The sequence below is a fragment of the Etheostoma spectabile genome, chromosome 20 (assembly GCF_008692095.1).
Source record: "Etheostoma spectabile isolate EspeVRDwgs_2016 chromosome 20, UIUC_Espe_1.0, whole genome shotgun sequence".
NCBI lineage: Eukaryota > Metazoa > Chordata > Actinopteri > Perciformes > Percidae > Etheostoma > Etheostoma spectabile.
The window spans coordinates 24,673,444-24,682,106 of NC_045752.1; the positions used below are offsets into that span (position 1 = coordinate 24,673,444).

Below are 8,663 nucleotides of genomic sequence, written 5' to 3' on the forward strand. Positions count from 1 at the left end.
ACGGCTCTTCTACCATATGATGACGTCACCAAATGCAAATGAGCATCTAGCAACTTTTAGCAACCTTTGGAGCTAGAGCTATCTACTTTCATTGTGAAAACATTGGCAACACCGCTGGGTTTTCATTAATCAACGTGTTTTGATAAATACATGCTATCTGTTGTGCTGTATTTAATTAGCACAATCTAATCTTTCTTTAACTGTAGTTTGTTGTTATAACATTCTCAAAGCCTCTTAGGGGTGTATCGAGACCACTGGCCACATCCTATCTTCTACTAAAAGTCAGTGACAGTTTATTGTAACAACGGTCTTTTTTGTTGATACACGCTCTTCTCCCTCTATGCTGATGACTGCATCTCAGGAGACCCGTAAAATGTAATTAAAAATGGCCTGTCTTTATATAGGGCTTTTCTTGTCTTAACGACTACTCAAAGCACTTTTACATAGTACAGGAACCATTCACCATTTACACACTTTCATACACTGTGGCCAAGCTTGCCGTGCAAGGTGCCACCTGCTCATCAGATGAACATTCACACACAGCTACACTCCGATGGCGCAGCATTGGGGGCAGGCCCAAGGACACTTTGACACGGGACTGCAGGGCCAGGGATCAAACCCACAACCTTCTGATTGGCAAGCCATTGCACCGCACTGGCCCACAGCCACACCCACCCATCTGTTAAACTTAAAAACAGTCATCGGCCTCACCTGGGATGGTGTCTACATTTAGATGGGAGGTTAAACAGCTGGCCAGCTGTTGTGGTCGGAACAACCAGGAGCTGAACGCTCTTAAAACTGTGAAGATGTCAGAGAACATCAGGAGGAGTCCCCCATAATCGCCCCCCTTCATCATACTCAACAGTACTGTGTCTGCTGTGGAATCCTTCAGGTTTCTGGGATCTATAATCTCTCACGACCTGAATTGGACATCACATACTGACGCCATCAAGGAAAATTCCCAGCAGAGGATGTACTTGCTGCGCCAGCTCAGGAAGTTCAACCAGCCTGAGGAGATGCTGATCCAGTTCTTGATCAGTATCTGATCTCTTATCTCTGCACGTCTATCAGTGTGTGGTTTGTATAGGACAGTAACAGACTGCAACGGACAGCCAGGACTGCAGGGAATATCGTTGGTGCCCACAGGAAACAAGTAAGAAGCATCACCACTGACTCATCACACCCTGGACACATCCTGTTCCAGCTTCTCCCCTCTGGTGCACACAACAAGCAGACACAGGAACAGTTTCTTACCACAGGCTGTCACTATTATCAACACAATCCACACCAGTCCATGTGCGATAAGATAACCCTTTAACACCAAGCATCTACCTTTCAAGTAAATTATGTTTTTGTAATGGGTCCAAGTCCTAGGGGAACTGGATTCCCTATTGAAACAGATTTTTTTTTATTATTCTTTTCTTTTACTAAAAGTGCACACAACGTACAAGTTATGAAAGCGGTAATTTAAGGGGTGGTTTAGACCAACTTGTTCAACTAACTGAGACACAAAAAAATAGTTTTGCCCTATAACTCTGCTTAACTCGACTTATAACAAAAGCACTAATAAAGCAAAATCACAACATGTGTGAAAACTACTTTCTCAAATTCCTGGGCCTTGAGTCAGAGTTTGATCTGCATGGAAATTGCATGTATTGCATGCATGTAATGCATGTAGACTGTGTGGACCCTCGTGACAAAAATTATCAGAAGAATTTTTAAATAATCCAGAAAATGCAATGCCATTTGGTTTTATAATACATCCATGCATTTTAGTGGATGGATTTTTAGAATGATACCTTTTAGGGTGACATGATGGATATAACAGCTTATTGAATAACTTAACCATAAGTTTAGTAGGTGTTAGTGTGGCCCCGGGCAATTACCGACCTTCCTCTGACTGCGTTGTGCTCTGGCAATAAAGGAATTTTATTCTATTGTACTGTTCTGCTGATAGAGGTATCATAGCAGAAAACACTCATATGGGTCATTTCAGAAAGCAATTAAGGACCTGTCTCTTGATGAGATCAGAGGGCTTGCACTGACAGCATTGCATGCACGTATGAATCTGACCTGGGGACATTGAAAGTGTACTTTCTTAATGATTGCATTAACATCATTTATCCAAACAAAAATGGATGCCAAATGCTAAAAATGTACACATCGAGACTTTACTAAAGGCCAATTTATGCTTCTGTGTTAAATCGACTCTGTGGCTACGTACTTAGGTATGTGGAGACATGGACCCTACGCCGTAGCCTGATGAATATCTCCAGCCTCTCACGCAGACGGCAACAACTCTGATTGGTCCGCTTGGCCATAGCTTGGTAGCGTTGCATTTCCTCCTACTAATTTTCTGGTTCTCCTTATCACTTTGTTTCTCTCACTATGCCTCCAGAATGAGTACTCATTCCGAATCGTTAAAGATCCAAACCACCGGGGTAACAGCCATTTACTCCCTGTTGAGGTTTGGGTATCGGATTTGGGTATCGGTTTTGGGTATTGATACCCTCAGGCCTCTAGGATCCTAACTGAGGACACTGCCTAAAAGTAGATTTATCATTCTGCGAGAACTTTCGCAGTAGCCTATGCAAGTGACCTGAGGTTTATACTTGTGCGCTGGTGTCCGCTTCATTCAAGCATATCTATTTAAGAGAATAGCGGAGCCAGCATGTGTGTATGTATGGGGAGTGTGTGGTAGAGCGATTGCGAGAGTGACGGGGATTAGCTTCGAAGCAAGTATCAATTCTGGAGGCACAGTGGGAAAAACAAAGTGTCTCCCCTTTGATTTCTGATGACAAAGCTGTAGCAGGAAAAGTAAACCTCCTACTTGATTTCATGTTGTTTATCACTCCCTCCAGGACTTTGGAGACTTTTTTTGAGATTGTTGTGGCCCAAAATGCCTGATGTTGCGGGAGATTTTTTAAAACATTGCAATAAAAGTTGCAATGTTTTCGTATGTTTGTTTAAATGAAGTTGCAGCAGACAGAGAAGATTGTTTGTTTAGTTTTTTCTTTAAAAATTTAAGGAAACTTTGGGGAGAATAAACTCTACTCTAGGCTCAGTTTTCCTAGGACCTTACCAAAAAGGTTCAGGATGCTGCAAATGTTGGTATAATATGAAAATGGCTGGTGGATTTACGACGAAAAATAATAATTTATTGAATGAATCAAATTTGAACATGTCTTTCAGTGGCTTGTAGATCTTTACATTGTTAGTTAACTTCCTATCCTGGGCTGGGACACACCATTCATACAGTTTGATAAAGGATTTATTGTACTTTAACTTATCACTGCACTTACAACAATGAGCATAACTGTCTTCAATTTAGGTCATCCTGTACGTCTCATCTTCGGTTTATCCTGCATCATCCACCGTGGGTGATTGTGTGTGTTTGCACGCGTCAGTCGCGGGGGAAACTCAGCAACCCTAAGTAGAGAGCCGACCGAAAATGTGTACAGGTTGGCAGGACGGTCTGACATGTTTTCAGTCTTTCGCTGTACGTTTTGTTGGTAATCGTGAGATGTTCGAGTCACACACGTCTCGTTAAACAAGGAAATGAATATGGCCATGTATGTGTGACGTCAACCCGTTTTTACTCCCGCTTGGTCATTGGCTCTCAGAGTCACATACTGATCCAAAGTCTGGCACGTGGGACATCTGGGATTGTTTGTAATTGCGGGAAACTCCGGTGATTGGTCAAAATTGCGAGTTGCACCAAAGTCACGGTGATTGGTTGAATTTGCGCGATCACGACATTGGGAAATCCTGGAGGGATTGGTGTTTGGACAAGGAGAACCCGGGAGTGAGTAAGAAGGAAATGCAACGCTACCAGCCACGGCCAAGCAGACCAATCAGAGCTTTTGCAGTTTTCGTCGCAGTGACGTGTGGTTATACATTTTAAGAGATGAACGTCAGGTTAAGGCCTCGCTACATACCTACGTACGTACTCACGCCGTTGATTTGACATAGGACCACACATTGGCCTTAAGACTGCGGCCTCCTCAATCTTATACACACAGTATATTTATTTAAATTCTATTGAAACTATTTTTAATGTAAAAATTGAAGGAACTGGTGGGATTATATTTAATAAACAACAGATTAAACAAATATTTTGTATTTTATTTACATCACATGAGGAATCACCAGACATTTTAAGCTGTTTATCCTGTAGGCTACCTTGTACAAAAGGTACACTTATAACTGGGAAAATTGCAGCGTTTCAGATGTAAACTACACTGATAATGCTGCTTTTAAGCTGTTTATTCTGTAGGCTACCTTGTGGAAAACGTGTACTTATAACTGGGGAAATTGTAGCTTTTCAGATGTAAACTACACTGATAAATGCTGCTCAGTATCCTGTTTAGATGAATGAAATTTTACATTAAAGGGTAACTACTTTTTTTTTCAACTTAAACCCTATTTTCCTGTGTTTTTCGGTCTAAGTGACTGACAGGGACAGCAATCTTTCACATTAGTCCAGTATCAAGCAAGAAAGCTGCAGTCGGCAGTGGAGAAACAAGCTATAATGTAAGCTAAGTTATAAGGCAATCGTCCAGTATTTACCTTCACAAAAGTGCTTAGTTTGCCACTGACAGGCTCAGAGTAATGTTCTAAGTGTCTTACAACATTATGGAAAGGATCCCTACAGAGATAGACCTTTCTGTTTAAGAGTAAGATCTTTTTTAAACATAGAAACAGCCATGAAATTGCGTTCGCTAAATAAACAACAATTTCAACATTGTAAAATGCACTTCAATTCAAAGTTGACAGAAACAAAATAAACTGTAAAAAGCCTTTTTGGGTCTTCTTTTCCAACCATCACAACCCTAGTATTGTTTGAAATAAACACATGGTTTACCGATTTACATGTGAAAATAAGTTGGCTCTATACAGGCTAAAAGTAATCTTTTTTTAAATGGAGTCTGATGGGTTTAGCGCTAGCAACTTCACAACGGTTTCTGGTTAAAGAGAAAGGACTCAAAGAGGTTTTAAAGGTCTATCTCTGAAGCGATCCTTTCTTTAATGTTGTCAGACACTTAGAATATTAATCTGAGCTTTTTAGTGGCAAAAGGAGCACTTTTGTGGCTGTAAACACAAGCTGGACAATTGCCCTATTAACTTAGACTGTAGATTGTTTTGCTGCTGCCGACTGCAGCGATCTCGCTCAACACTGGACCAATGTCAAAGATTGTTGTTCTCATCAGTCACTTGGACACAAAAAATAGGAAATTAGGGTCCAGGTTGAAAAAACTGTAGTTATCCTTTAAATTACCATGAAAACCTTTTTTTTTAATTTACAATTTTAAACATTTCTCATTGCACACTTTATTTACCACACTTGGCATTATAAAATGTGACATTTATTTGGATAAGCCACCTGACTTGAAAGCAGAACGTCAAAGACAGAATTAGATGCAGGAGACTTGGAAGTATCCCTTCAGAATTGTTGTCTTATGTTCCATCTCCTTTCGTCTTTAGACTATGACTTGTCTTTTTTCCAATTTCATGTCAAAATGAACCTTAGTATTTACATCTATTCTACAGAGTATGACATGATGCAGAAAAACTGAAAGTGATGAGGTCTGCATTTTAGTCTGCTTTGCGCTGCGGAGATCTGAGAAGCAGCTATAGTCCTCATAAATTGACTGGAGTTTAAAATTCCAACACAAAGAAAGCGGAAGGTAACGGACATCCGGGCAAAAAGAGCGTGATCCGGCGGAATTTCTGGCAGCATCGGAGCGATCCCAGAAGTGAATCTTCATCATCTATTTGGTCACCACAATGTGGAGTGATGATGATGATAATAAAGTTTATTATTATCGTTATGGCTGACTATAATTAGCGTCCTGAGACCCTCTTCTAGTGGGCTTCATATATTAGCTTCTACCAATATGCCTTGTTTTTCAATGTTGGAGGTTAGTATAGCCTAAATTAATTGAATGATATTTACTACTGTAGTAACCGGAAAATTATGTAAGGCATGTAGCAACATACAACAACATACAACAACAACAACAAACTGCCTACATCCTTTAGCTGTAGCTTTGACCACAGCTGCCAAACTTCAAAAATAGTGAATCATATGTTGCCTGGCAAATCTGTGATATTATCTGTTCAATAGAGCCACCGTGATAAACTGTCTTTCGTCAGCCAATCATTAGAACTCACTTTATTTATTAAGAGGCTAAATTCATACATTTAAAATCCTTTATTAATCCCACAACGTGGAAATTCACAATGTTGCGACAGCCTAGTGCAAAAAGTACAAAAATGTGCACTGAAGCGTATACAGTCACGTGTGTGTGTGTGTGTGTGTGTGTGTGTGTGTGTGTGTGTGTGTGTGTGTGTGTGTGTGTGTGTGTGTCGGCCCCGTTTACGAGCCGTACGCCTTTAAATAGAGTGTGCTGAGTAGAGGGCGGACCCGAGTGGCGCGTGCATGCGTGCGTGCGTGCGTGCGTGCGTGCGTGCGTGCGTGCGCCTCTTCCCTGCAGCCGCTGCAAGTCGCACCGAGCTAACAGCGGCTTTTGTGAGTATGATGCACCGTGGTGGACGCACCTGTGAGGAACGTTAAAGCCAGCCCGGCCCGCCTGGTGCTCCCCGCCCGCCGCCGCGTACAGCCCCGCCAGCACCGTAAACACTTGACTGCTTTTTAGCACCATCCTGGATTTTAAAAGCTACGGCTGTGTGGAGTTTACAGCTGGATATTAGCAGGTGGATACTCCTGGCGTTGTGTTTAACTAAGGTCAGTAACGTCGTCTTTTTGTCACTCCAACCTGTTTTTCACTCACGTTGCTTGTAGAATTAACCTTATGCATTTAACGTAGTGAAACAGGAGCAGGTGCCAGGGGGAAATATGAGGAATAAAAGGCTGGAGTTTCCACTCCTGACGCACAGGTATCGCGGAACTTGCCACTTTTCCAGGACTTTTTCTAGTGTGCGCACCGGAACGGTGGATGTGGCAAGCCGGAGCAGGTGTGAGTCTCCTTGAAGGAACAGCGGCGTTTGGGGGATTCAAAATGGGAATTTCTGCCATGTTGGCCTTTTCAATTCCCCCTGTGGAACAGAGGCACCGTGGCAGACGGGTATAGAATTACACACGTCCTCTCCGCTCCCCTGAGGCGATTTTTACTATATGAATGATACATTTCTTTTTTATTATTTTGCGAACACGACCATGCAGCGTTTGAACCACGCGTGTGTATCAGATATGAAGAGCATCAACCCTGGAAAAAAAAGACTTAAAAGCACGACAGAAGATTTTCCTCACCGTGTTTTTAGTTTTAAGGGTGATGAATAATAAATGACACGAACGCCATGCAGGTGTCCAGTGTCCACGCATTGTTCTCGTCTGGAGCTTCATGTTAAAATGTCAAACGCATGCGCCACCATCCCTCTCCACCCTGCAAACACACTTTTTAAATATAGATGCATATTTTTTATGTAATTCGAGCCGTATAACATGGAAGTTCGATAAATGACCTTCTGTGTTAACGGAGATGGACAGCACGCAGCAGCTGGCTGCACACTTCCTCGACATGTAATTGCCATCATCACATTCCTCCATTCTCCTTCTTCCTCTCCGTGCGTCTGGATTCCCAAATCCAGCTGCTGTTTTTTCACCCATTTACCAGATGAATCAAACGGATGTCACTGTTCTCTGCATTTCCGAAACACCATTAAACTACAACGTTGAGGTCTACAAAAACATAAAGATAAAACCATTTAAACGTTATCTTTTCATATTAAAATTCGCTCGAAATATTGCAACCAATCCGTTATTATTATTTTTATTATTATTATTATTATTATTATTATTAGTAGTAGTAGTAGTATTAGGATTTTTTTTAAGGCGACGTTAGAATGATCGGATGAATCAAATTTGAGTGAAGGGTTGATTCTGGTGATTAGGATAGTTTGAGTACCAAATGGCGTCCGCAGGGAGGACCGCTCTGCTTCCTATAAACTGCATTTATGGTGCACGTAGAGCTGACAGCCCCCCCTTCATCAATCCACATTTTTGAAAAGCCAGTCTGGGCCTGCTTTGCAGATAAGGCTCAAATCCATTTACAGACAGGCATTTTAATTTACATGATCGCTGCCTTGTTGTGGCTGTCATTTACACTGCAACCAAAGCAGGATGTCCCATTTATTCAGCAGATTTCCCCCCAATTTTCATTGCAGGAAAATACGAGGCCTTATGCAGTGCGCCATAGAAATCCGCCATGAAATAAGCAGTAAGCAGGCCTCACTTTCGTGTCTATCAATATCTAACACCTTTCACTGTAATAACATACACTATGTCTACAACATGATCACCAGCTCCAGTTTTAACATGATGTAAATGTCTAAATTGGCGCAAATTCACAAAGGGCAAGATGATGACAATTCTGTTTTTATTCATCGCTGCAGCAGACATTTCGATGTGTCGGATTTTAAGAGTTAATAGGATTAGATCATTCTTGTGCATTTATACAGGGGGAATTCCTAATCAGGCTTTTTCCAAATACGGGCTTCACAATGGGCGTGACCCACCCGAGAATGCGTCTCTTTTTCCTGCAAAGGGCCCAAAGGTGCTTCATCACTTGCGCCTAAACTGTTGAAGACAATCATTTCCAAAATCAAAGCACCGAAAACAGCCTGGCATATGCTTCCAGTGG

The 8,663-nt window shown here is 41.7% G+C and overlaps 1 protein-coding gene across 4 annotated transcripts in view; it reads left to right on the forward strand.

Moving 5' to 3' along the window:
• The first annotated feature begins 6,489 nt into the window (after nt 1–6,489).
• nrxn3a (neurexin 3a) overlaps nt 6,490–8,663 on the forward strand; it is a 269,643-nt gene continuing 267,469 nt past the window's right edge. For 2 of the 4 annotated variants that reach the window (XM_032501200.1, XM_032501201.1), the window contains exon 1: nt 6,490–6,748. The gene's annotated coding sequence lies outside the window, so the exon portion shown is untranslated. The remainder of the gene's footprint in view (nt 6,749–8,663) is intronic. The other 2 variants (XR_004327078.1, XR_004327079.1) reach the window with 1 other exon arrangement.